This window comes from Ornithodoros turicata, chromosome 8 (assembly GCF_037126465.1).
Source record: "Ornithodoros turicata isolate Travis chromosome 8, ASM3712646v1, whole genome shotgun sequence".
Taxonomy (NCBI): domain Eukaryota; kingdom Metazoa; phylum Arthropoda; class Arachnida; order Ixodida; family Argasidae; genus Ornithodoros; species Ornithodoros turicata.
The window spans coordinates 36,792,928-36,805,453 of record NC_088208.1 but is presented as its reverse complement, the minus strand read 5'-3'; the positions used below and the strand labels follow the sequence as shown (position 1 = coordinate 36,805,453).

At 44.8% G+C, this 12,526-nt stretch overlaps 1 protein-coding gene and 2 long non-coding RNA genes across 4 annotated transcripts in view; 2 read left to right on the top strand and 1 right to left on the bottom strand.

Moving 5' to 3' along the window:
• LOC135367186 (dual oxidase maturation factor 2-like) overlaps window positions 1-12,526 on the top strand; it is a 59,781-nt gene that overhangs the window by 27,080 nt on the left and 20,175 nt on the right. The window lies entirely within an intron of this gene.
• LOC135367187 (uncharacterized) lies at window positions 8,456-9,816 on the bottom strand. The gene is made up of 3 exons (XR_010414381.1): window positions 9,701-9,816; window positions 9,298-9,413; window positions 8,456-8,730 (listed from the first exon to the last, which is right to left on the bottom strand). It is a non-coding gene; the product is annotated as an uncharacterized LOC135367187 (long non-coding RNA).
• Window positions 9,999-11,316, top strand: LOC135367188 (uncharacterized). Its single transcript, XR_010414382.1, has 3 exons — window positions 9,999-10,253; window positions 10,728-10,818; window positions 11,249-11,316. It is a non-coding gene; the product is annotated as an uncharacterized LOC135367188 (long non-coding RNA).

Here is a 12,526-nt window from a genome sequence, read left to right as displayed (position 1 = left end):
ACTTTCTTGGCTTCCGTGTGGCCTTCCGCATGGAGGCGTTTCTTTAAACGTTCGTTCTAACCCACGGAGCAGTGTTGCCAGGACATGCATCCGTACGTTGCCCCGTAGTGAGCGGAATGTGGAGGTGCCCCATGCGGTTCAGGAAGCGTGCTCTGTACCGACATAGCCAACGTAATAACAAGCCGCAGAGCGTACTTAAGGTGGATATGCCTTACATATACCAGGGACCCCCAAGTACAAGTACAAATACCAGGTGCGAAATACGTGGTAAAACATGATTGGGAGTTGCCACTGTGTCCATAAACTTTCGAAACGCCACCCGCGATGATTCATGCGCAGTACACATGTTAAAACACACCAATGTTGTTGCTCTTATCCCGTATCTACAGGTATGAAGACTTTTGCGGAACGTGCAACTACTACATACAGGAATACTTCCAAGTTAGCCTACTCCCATGACTTGAGCACTACCTCATTCATGCACTCAGGTCCAGGGAAATGTAACAGAAACGGTAACAGAAACGGAAACGGATATCGCAGAGTTAGAATACCTGGAACAGAAATGAAAACGACAATAATTAACGGTAATAATTCGGGTACCGCAGGAATTATTGCAATTTTTCACCTTATCATGAAGATAAATTTATGAAATAAACCTCAACGAAACAAGCCAAAATTAACTGAAGAACTAAAACTAAAATGAACTATCAAACTGGAGCACATACGAGTAAGTAGTATACAGCAAATAGAAGAAGCATAGTTCTTATACGCTTATGGTGACCTGGAAGTTGCAAGCGTGAGTAACATTCCTGGAAACCATGTTCATATTAGCTGTTCACAGAAATCACGTACCTATATATGTGTATTTTGAATAAACGTTGTCTCTTGTATGCATGTATCCCTGGAGTCCTCAAAATAGGCTTCAGAACGTAGAGGGCTTAAGTTTTGTGACGGTCTCAATTGTCTTTTTTTTTTAATAAAAGGAAAGAAAAGAAAGAAGGAAAACAAAAAGGTCGAGGGGTGGGGGGGGGGGGGGGCGGTACCGAAAACCGAAACGGAAACGTAACGCAAAACGAAAGCAACAATGGTGGTAACCGAAACTGAAACAGAAACAAATAAAGGCCAGTAACGGAGGTGGTAACGGAAACGAAAAAGAATCCGTTACCTTTCCCTGCAGTAAGGCCTCGATGAAGCACGACACAATATAAACCTGTTCGTGTACCCAGCGCCGTCCAAAAAATTACGCTCGGAGTGAGAGAAAGTCGGAAGCCTCTATTTCATTACGGGGATCACTCGCAAGCGGAGCGTTACAGTCGGCGCTGCTAGTGACCCAATAACAAAACGCACGCGACCCGGAGTGTCTCATGACGTCACCGTGACGCTGTTCGCACCCGAAATGGCTCAAGGTGGGAGCGCCACTTTCGTCGCCGGGAATGGAATGGAAGCGAAATCGGGGGATGAGATTGAGAATTAAGCTTCTTCCGCCGAAGGTCGCACCACATGCGACAAGAGATGGAGGCCGCGATAGTTGGAAGATGACGAGATGCTGCTTCACGGAAGATATCTTGTCTAGTATCAGTGGGTGTACATTTCTGTCCTGTTACCGAACTCAATATTCGTCGGGGCGATGAAAGGAGGTCATTAAATTGGTTAATTTGGTGCCAGAGGCACTGGGTAGTGGGGGCAGCATCCGCTCTTCGCTTGTAGCTCCAAAGCCAGGAAGCCAGCCCAGGACGCATACTATATATCCAGCAGAGCCATCCTGTCCTCCTTTCTCAAGCTGTGTTCGTGTCTGTGCACTGCTACTGGCCACAGTTGCTCCGTGGTGCTGAAGCCGAATCAGAAAGAAAAGTATATTAAATTTGATTGACTGACAGGACGCAAGCGAGTTTTCTACTGATGTTTCTTCGCTGTACAGTAGAGTATTCGTTAGATGTTTCAGGTGGTGGGAACAAAGCTCGTCGCCAGTTGAGATAGCCGTGTCTGAGTACTGTTGAATGACTGAATGCAGGTGGCGCATAGTGCAAAACCAAAACCAAAGAATATCAAACATCGTGTTCTCGTGCCTCTTCGTCGGTGTCCACTGGCGCCAACGCGGTGCTGGACGATGTACGACATCTCTGCTTCGCGAGACCGTAAATTAATTCACAATGATCCTATCCTTGACCGGTTTTCAATAATCGATAATGTCACGTTGCAAATTATGGCAGCTATGGTGCGCTGAATAGTGCTGAACCATAGTTCTGCGTCATTGAACTACTGACACCAAATGCATGCAGTCCGCACTTACCAGAAGCTACAACTGACAAAACGCAACTCCTTACAATGTAATATCCGTCCTCTTGGAAAGACAGCTGCTCCTGCCATGTGATTTTTACTGGGAAGAAAAAGAAATTAATCGGCGGAAACCTTTTGTTGCCGGGGTCCACCATTCTTCAGGGCATGTCATGCGCGTTCCAGTAAGGGTCAACAAAAGAGTCGTTCCACTAAGTGCCGATAAGTGGACGACTTTTCGGGAGCAATTCACTCATACGGTCAGTCCGACGGAAGGCCTAGGGGTTATGCAACTTTGAAGAAAAGAGGGTCGAACCCGCATTCAACGTTTCAGAGTCAAACTTCTCTTGTAACAAGAGACAATTGTTGTTCAGAGGCTGGAACACATAGAAAGGGCAAATACATACGTAGCCTCAAGTGCCTAAGAAATTTAATTATGAAAAATGATGAGATGATGATGAAAGTGATGAAAGATCTCGTAAGTTTACAACGGCGTTATGTAAGTGTAGCGTTCCCAGACTGGGACGGTGTGTATACTCGGCGATGAAGCTATAGAAGGCAAAATAATAGCCACAAAGAATATGTAAGCGTCCAATTCACTGGGTCCGGCCCATGGTCTGACCTTAAACCCACCTGCCAAAATCTGCATCTGTGCTGCTCTCTTATCCTCAGCTTATTTTTAAGAAATTGTGCTAATTAAAAATGCAAATTCACGAACAGTGTCCCGGAAAAGAATGCGAAAAAACACGCAGTAGCAAAGAAAGGGCTTTGAAAAAGCAGGTATCGGTTATGAGGTATCAGAAGATGTCGCTGTCTCTTCGCGCTTTTATTTGTACCAGTATATTATCATTGTCACTGTCATCGTCAGCATGTATTTCTCTCTCTCTCTCATTGTAGTAGTCGTATCGCGCGTCTTACAGAGCTCCGGGGGCTCACTCTTTCGTGATCAAGGTCAATGTGTTGTGACAGAGCAGCTATATCTTCCTTCTGCCAACGCAATTCTTTAGAATTCTTGTGCTATGCATAGCTTTCAGGATGTGCTACTTATCGCCGCAGTGTGTTTGCCAACAAAGTATGAGTCAACTCAGCTGTATAAAGTCAAGGACTATCTTGGGGAAGGAAGTGGTGTGGTTGAAGGACAGTCACCGTGGCTCATTACAAAAGGGATTACCTACACGATCTCGGGGTCTGTCAGTGTGGGACGGATATATGTGAGCTGCCGAATACATTCGAGCAAACGTAAAACGGGACGGACGTCGTCTGCCACCACTTGTAGAACTGTGCTGCCTGAAGGGGTACTCTCCCCTTGTAAAGTACCCGGCGGTCTCCCGCTCGAACAACACTTGGCACCTAACCTATAGACGATAGCTGCACCGTTGTGGTCCAAGCACCAAGCCGGACATTAGTGATTGATTGATTTGAAAAAGAAAAGGTGGGGTTGTTCGTCTCAAAATACTCGGGACTGGCTAATCCAGGACGCCGCGTTAATTACGTTTAAGTTTGTGGCGATGCTCTCATGTGTTCCATTTCTTTGTTCGCATCTGGGACACCATGCCTCACCACAAAGTGTATAAATTTGTGGGCTTTCTTCCTCCTCTCCCGCCGTTCTTTTCGTTGTACAGTGAGCTCGACATTAGTCCTGGTACCAACTCTGAGTATGTTCCAGGTTCTAGCTCCACGGACAACGTGAAAGTAGGAATCAGCCGCGTACCTTACATGCAGACAAGCACAACTTTTCACAGTCCGGTTCTGCAGACGCCGTCAGACAACGTAGGGCATCTCTGGAGAGTACGCCGTGGTCGCGTTTGCAACTTTGCGCAGTTTCACACTGCTGCTTCATGCGGGAGTTTCTGTTGAGGAATTCGTGTTCCAGACGTTCTCGCCCAAGTGCGTATGACTGGAGCTTCGCTTTGATGGCTGTGCACGTGCACATGCGAATCTTGGCGAGTATTGTTGTCGGGGATTATAGAGTTTCTGCTTGCGTCAGCAAGCCTAACTCCACAGAATAGTATTTCAACTTGTGCAGCAAACACTAACAGTAATCATCGTGTGCTTTACTCTGGCACCGTCCATGAGAAACAGACGCTGCAACGAAACAATTATACTACGTGGATTATTGCGCAACATAATTGCATTGCATTGTGATTATATTATATTTTATTTTATCCCGAGTCCGTCTTTTCCGTCTTTACTTTAGGGGATCTCCGTAACGAGCAGTGAACTTTAGGGGGTGAGTGTGAGATGCATGATGACCATATCGATCGGATGCGCCAGCAAACACGCAAGATGTCTGAACCTAAAACCAGTCTGGAAGCATCAACTGGTTTTGAGATTAGAGTCCTGCCTTGTTGCGAGTTGCGTGCGGATGCGTTATTCAAAAGAATCTCCTAGTCCTTAGAGATTATCAGGAAAGGCGAAGCGCACGTATAAAGACCCGGTTTCGGATTTACAGTGTACTGGACACCAGAGTACGGAACACGGAGCGGCATCGTTTGAAGTTCCTGTGTTACTCTCGTCCCATTAAAATCGTCATTAAAAGTTCCAGGGACTTTCACCGGCCCACACCTCTGAAAAGGTGTTCGTACGCCACCTCCATACACCGCGAAGACGTCGCCCAGGAAGGGAAACGATGATGCTCCTTGTGTTCCGTAAACTTTAGTACAGTGACGTAAGCATAAGAAGTCTTTCCTTTGTAGACGTCACTGTGCGCGACCAAGGTACAGGTAGCTGAGTGTATTCCTCTGAGGACAATTAGCGGCCTTATGGCCGATTTTCGCGGAGGAAAATCCTGAAGCAGCTGAAAGTGTCTTCATGGCAACGAAAACACTGGCGAAGCTTTGTTGAAGTGATGATGATGATGATGATTTGTGTTTTCTGACACAAAAGCGGCTTGGGCTATAATGTGCCAAGCTGCGGTCGATGAAGTAGAACTAGTTTAAAAGCTGTATAGTGTCCTGTATATAGTGGGCTATAAAAAGAAAACCAGCGGATAAGAACACTGAATCGAAGTATTTCGTATGGTGGCTTTCAGCATCATGAGAAACTCACGCGACAGCGGCATATTTTTAGTTCTTGTTGGAATTCCGGGCTGCCCGAAACGCTGCCCATTTCCAAGAATAAGAAGAGAAAAAAAAAGGTTGCGCTTAGTTGACCTACTTGTATAGTGGAAACACAATGCGTCTGTCCAGAAATGCAGCTAGTTATCTATTTGCGCATGTCATAGCGCTTTCTGGCACCCATTACGTACAACACAAAATGCTCGACATTCTGGTGGACGCCGAGAAAGAAAACCCGAGTGACACACGCGTCAGTGCGGCACGCTTGGAAACGCCTTAAAATCAGCCACGATCCTGTTTACCGCGGCCAAGGCCGGGCCGCTCTTCTGCGGAAATAACGGCTAATTTGCAGGAAAATGTAGAACACGGACCCACATCGCCTCCGTTGCGGCTCAGTGTTGCTTACAGCTGACACGGGTTTAAGATATAGCGCGAAAAGGTTCTCAAAATGAGAAGTGAAGTGTGAAATGGTATTAGCAAAGTAACGCAAGAAGTCGAGTTGTCGAAGTCTTTAATGAAGTGTGAAACGCTCGTTGCCAAATAACGCAATAAGTCGATTTGTCAAAGTGTGAAATGAGCTGTGAAAAGTCCTTGGTGAAATAACGCGGCAGTCGCGTAACCAGTCTCGCCAGCGCGGGAAGTGTTGCAGAAAGTTGGGAGTGTGGGGACACTGTTTACAGCTATATGTTGTAACAGCTTTATAATAATAATAATACTTCATTGACTAAAGTGCCTGCATACAACAGTGCCCATAGAGCAGTGCACAAAGTCACAGCTACAGCAAGTCACAGGTTGAGGTTACAGAGGACCTCCTGCCTAAAATGGCTATAAGATAAGTGAACTTAGTCAACATGACCCGACCACGACCTACTAGATTATAACGACCATGTCGTGCGTGCCCCTTCCCAGCGCCGCATTTTTGGAAGCTAGCGGTGGCGCTTCCTATCGTCTCAGTTATTGCTTCCTCAACTTCTACAATACTTTGTACTTCAGCTTACCTTAGTATTTCTGTACAAGCGGTGGACGTTCCACAGATGTTTCATTCTGAGGTTGATTATCATCATCATTCTACGCGTTTTCATAGGAGCTATCGCTGTCGTCTGCTACGGTAGTCGTACATACGATTCTGCGCGTTCAGAATTCAAATTTGCATCGTCCAATCGTGGCGTGCCGATGAGTAGCGCCCCTGGCGGAACGTGCGGACAGGCTCCTCATAGGGGTTGCTGATTGTGACATGGTCGTTATAATCTAGTAGGTCGTGGACCAGACACACAATTAAAAGACGTCTGGATACGTCTCGTGGGCGACTGAGGAGCTGCGGTATCATCCACGTAAAACAGGGACATATTTCGGATGATATGCGTGCCGGCGCTTGAAAATTCAGCAAGCTGATTACATATGTCGTATCCAAAATGTTATGGACACATTTGTACAAGAATGTGTAATCGCTGCTGATTCTCCGATCAGTCAAAAACGATGAAGACGGAGAGAATAAACTCTTTCAGAAGGCAATTTCCATGACGCAATCTTCAGATATCGCCTAACAACGGCATCTAAACGCGCGACATTGGGGTCCTGCCAATACAGTTCCATGCGACCGATCCAAACTCAATCACTGGCAGTAAAAGATGGATTATGTGTCATTACCAACGTGTCTCTAAAGCTAAAATAACAAAGATTCAGGAGAAAAGAATGAGGCTCACCAACATATTCGAGGAAGGGGTGGGATGGAGGGGGTCCTGTTGCCAAAGTGTAAAGTGTGAGATACTCCTTTTAAAGCATGCATCGTAATAAGCCGAGTTGTCAAAGTGACACACTCAGTAATGTAACCGAAGTGTGAAGTATTGCATGTGAAGAAATCTTGCCTGAAGCAACACCAAAATTTAAGTTCTTATAAGTTGTGAATGGCGAACGTGAAAACCGAAAGTAGCCAGAGTAGCAACAAAATTAAGTAAAAATAAGTACTGTAGTATTAAAGTGAAATTAAAATTAAAAGTGCGAATTCATGGATATGAAGTATGAAGTTTTGTCAGTATATGTAGTTTTCAGAAGTTTAATTAGAAGCTGCTGGTTCGTTTCGAATATAGTATATTGAATTGGCGTAGCTCACAGCCGGCCAGCACTGATGACCGGCAATTCGGTTGGCAACCGGTAGCTACAATGCCAACAGCACTTTGACAGATGTGACGCGTGTCTCATTTTGACAAGAATATTGGCTGTCATTTCCTCTGAGTGAATCATTTCATGGTGTTATATACGAAAGCACATTTCACAAAGTTTGATGGAGACGTTGTTTCCACTTGGCTGATCTCTATTGGCATCCAACGTACAAGCGGAGAATCAGTTAAAAGGCGCATTTTGACAGATTGACAAAAGAAGACGCGAGTTACGTCTTGTGGACATAACACACTTTGTATAAGGTCGACTTACATATACGACGGAAGTGAATCGATGGCACTTCCTGATTCATGTCCCGTTCAAAATAAAGGGCGCTTTGTGTCAACACGGTGTGGCGCTCCGATTGAGGGAACGGGCCGTCTGTTTTCTTTGTCTCCGTACCGCGTGCACGAAACAAACACGTGCTGCGCACTTCGCCGACCGTTTGTTGGCTGCTCACATGGTCCCGTCCCGCCGCTGGCGGAGTTGTGTTTGTACGAAAGCAAGGACTTTGCTCGCACACTCTTGAGGTCACGTGGTAGCCTTTCGAGTCAATTGTTGTTTATTTGTTGTTGTTTACTGACTGTATATTAACATGAAATGTGCCTCAATTCTCGTCCTTTGAACATCGTACAGCCACCACCACCACCATGAATAGACGATTTCAGAAAATCCCCGTGCTCTTTGCGCACGCATTGCATTCTGGGCGCGGTAACATCTCATTACGGCCCGAGTCTCATTACGGCCGAAGTCTCATTACGGCCGAAAGTCTCATTACGGCCGAAAATCCTTTAATCCCCAAGTGTCTCGTTACGGCCAAAGTCTCAATACGGCCGAAGGTAGTCTCATTACGGCCGAAGATCTCACATAACGGCCAAAAAGAAAAAAGAAGCATCCACCATAGTAGCTCTGTATATACTGTGTTTTATGCTTCCCAAAATGTGTCCGAGGCGGTGTGCCCCCACGGCTTGTGTCACACACAATGGTTCATGCACACAATATTGCGACAGTGTCTCATGCATCCCTTGTGAAAAATGTTTTTATTGTCATATGTGTCACACGATATTTGTATGTGTTACGCCATTTTCTCTCAGTATTCAAGCAACATCCTACTCGTTGGTTCTGTGAGCAAACTGTATGTGTGTGTGTTCTGAAAAGTACTCCACAAGGGAGCTCCAGGAGTCACATGACCTATGACCATGATCTTCTCCCCCACTAGCTGCCTTCTACAATTTACGTCCACCTGAAATTTACAAAAAAGTACATAAGCCACTGAACAAAATGACATATGCTCTTGTTTGATGATGACTATAAGACATATGCTGTCAAGCAGACTTTTTTTTTTTCATATATTCAAAACATATTCAAGAATTATGGACAACAATGACAATTACGTCATAATAATGCAGCTGCATAGCCAGGAAACTATTTCAGGAGGTGTTTTATGAGGCTTGACATGGGGTGGAGGAGTCCCCCTCGTCAGTGCTTTATCCAGACCCCCCCTAACTTTTTTGCCTGTGCACCCCCTACAGGGGGTGCCCTTGCGATTTCAGCTTCAGATACGTCTGTAATGATATGTTAAGCTGTAATGACGTAACTATTCCAACAATTTTTTCCAACACCCTTCTCGTGCTTGGGATTCTGGATAAACCACTACCCCTTGTTCATTTTCGTGGGGCACTACATTAGAGCTTATGCCACTGCACTGATGTCACAATGTTAAAAGTGTGTGTCACTCTGGGCATTCGGAATTCCTCTAAGCGACAATATGTAAATTCAGAATATCCGAAGGGTAAACATCAGATGTTACCTGCAGGCTTCATGCTGAAACGCGTGTACGCAAAACACTTCCGCCGTGGTGGGCGACGCCGTTAGTGTAATCATACACGCAAGACAATTGCGGGCACATGGAGTAGTGGCAGCAACCTGAAAACGATACATTTTCTTGTTACATATGAGTAATCAAAAATATACATTCCCACATGTTTCGTTTTGTCGTTTGTAGGAAGCGCTAGTAAGGGAACAGCACTTGGTTGGTCACATGCAAGCCACAATGCGAGAGGTGCCGATATTTCGATTACGCGATCAAGAATTAAAAGTCTAGAACCATGCACACTTCCCCATGCAACTACTTCCCCAGCATCGTGAGACATGACACCATGTATTCACGTATAGTGTAATGATATGCAGGAATGAAAAAGATGCCAACATACCTGTAATCCAGTGTCCCATAAGTTTGATTCGATTTTTTGGCAGCTACCATGAAGAGCAAATGCACGATTCACAAGTTTCGTTTCGCCATTTTCATTGTTGATTTCGCAATTTCGCAAGAGTCGAGCAATCCCACGTGACCTCCTTTGGATCAGTGAAAAGTGAAAATTACTCGCGTCATGAACATATATGTTCATCTCAGCGCAAATCACGTTTTGCATGCTATAGAAGGAGGGGGGATCAATACTCTTCCTTTCGTGTTTTGATATCTTGTTGTTTTGCTACTCTCACTTCGGAGTTCGGATGGTGTCTAGCAACGTTGGGTACCTCGTTTCTTGTGTGTGTGAGCGAGCGGTTGCTGTTTACGACTTGTTCATATATCGCTTTGTAGTGCTGTAATGTGCAAATTAGCGGACTTTATAGCGGCTCTCTATTTTCCGTCGTTGTCTTTCGAGCAGCGCCTGTTGTTCCGGTAAAAATCGAGTTGAATGAATCGCCACAGCCCCAACGTATATCGCGCAGTGTTGACCAAGACCAAGTCAAGCAGGAATTCTGGTGAGTAATGCTTTCGTAGATTGCCTGTCTTAGTAGTGTGCTGTCCACACATAGTTGGATTCTCATAAGAGTAATTTAAATTAATCAAAACAGCTGAAGTGCCTGTAATAGATGTAACTCGGTATCCGTTCGTAGGTTTGCGCAGTTTCTAGTTGGTTGCGCGTTTAGGAACAACAAATTTATTCGAAGACGATAAGATACCGATAATGCATCACCGTACAGCAGCATTTACTAGTATCATTGTGAGCCATATTTCATTTGTTAAAATTTGTCGTCGTATTTCTTCAAAAATAAAAGCGCAAGTCGGCGTTCTTGAATTGATCTCCAAGAACTGCTTACGTCGAACGTCTGCAAATGTTGTACTTATGTGCCTTCGCGCACCATAGTAGGCACAAAGCATATCTGATTAGAATAAATACTTCAAGAGGAAGTCATTCAAATACATTGTTATTTATAGCTGGTTTTCCATTCCAGGCATGGTATGTGGCTGCACGAAGGATTCCGAAAAAGAAAAACAACAACATGGCTAATAGGATGTTGCTGCCCAGGGAGTCCTGGCGAAGAGGTGAGCTGTTAAGATCATCATAAGGTTCTGTTGTGAAGTGAGAAATTTTGTAGTAGTGCACGAATGTTAATTCGTGCACTACTTTTACAAAAAAAAAAAAAAAAAACCAGAAATGGAAAGTTATGCATGCATCATTTCATGAATTGTAATGTATTACTATTTGATATTCACATGTTTCCATTAAGGGAATGAACTACTGAACCTATATTCATATCATGGTCATGCTCTGTGTTTACCAGGAAGTCACATTTTTAAGGCTTGTCATTCTTTTGTCTAAATGAATATTTATGTTAACCTTGTATGAAATAGCAGACACGTATCAACACGTGTGCAGCTTGTGCACATTAAAACGAGCCATGTAGAGACAAATGCTTGTTGTTGTTGTTTTTAATATTCTAGCCTATTCATGGTTGCTCATCGCTTCTTGCAGGTTTACTCATTCCAGAAGCAAGAATTGTATCATTGTAAGGCGAATGGAAATAAACTGACATCGACTGAGATAGGTGCTCTGTCATGGCCAATGACTGTAGGATGGCTCCAAAAGCGTCACAACAAAGCCAATATTCATCTAGCTCTCTACAAGTAGCTAACTCCACATAGTAGCCTGCTTCACAGCCTACACTACCTTGTGGGAGTACACATTACACAATATGTTGCATTGTGCTGTGGTATGATAACATACCGTTTGTCTCGCAATATGTGTATATAAATATGATAAGGGCACAGTGCATGGCTTATACCCTGCTGAATATATATCCATACCTGGCTGCGACATTGCATATCAATGCAGGTTACAATACACATTTTGACATTTGGCCGTTATGAGACATCTTCGGCCGTAATGAGACTGCCTTCGGCCGTATTGAGACTTTGGCCGTAATGAGACACTTGGGGATTAAAGGATTATCGGCCGTATTGAGACTTTCGGCCGTATTGAGACATCGGCCGTAATGAGACTTCGGCCGTAATGAGATACAATCCTGGGCGCTTGCTGAGCAGGGGAACGAAGAATAATCCTTCACATTTCGCTTTCGCTGACCTTGACACGTCCTGGACAATGAACCAGTAGGGGGAGAAATCGGAACACTTTGGAGGCCACCCGTTTCTTTCGTATTAGTAAACTCCCACAGTTCAAAGCGGCGCTAAGCGCCCTGGGATTTTCTGAACTGGTCTATTGCATGGTTTGAAGGAGCTCGTGCGGTCCTTGCACTTCTTGCACTGGTCCTTCTTGGGTCTTTCATTTATTTGCTGAGTCTTTCATTTAATTTTTTTTCTTCCCTGTTTCACTTCTCAGCTACGTGCGTAATGTGTAACGGAGCAGGATACCTCTGTGCAAGGCACAGGACGGAATCCTGGCGCCGCTTCACACGGTGGCTTTCTTCTTGAGCTAACAAACCTTGTCTAGCCCTCTATGTGAAAAGTTCTTGCATATCAATGCGCAAAAAAACAAACAACTTTATTGTGAGATCATGATTGGGAAGTTTCATCGCCAGGGGGCGATACTCTACCCCCTTGCTGGGGGTGATGCGGGGAATGAAATAACGAACCCCTTCACAATAAGAATCGATGTTATGGATCTTTAGTTATCGATGAGTAGGGAGTCGGTGAGTAGTTATCGGTGTTAGTAACCGTGAGTATAGTCATGCGCGAGACTCGTACTTCCCCAAGCAGCACAATGTACTGAAAGTCGAGTGCAATAGGGGAGGTC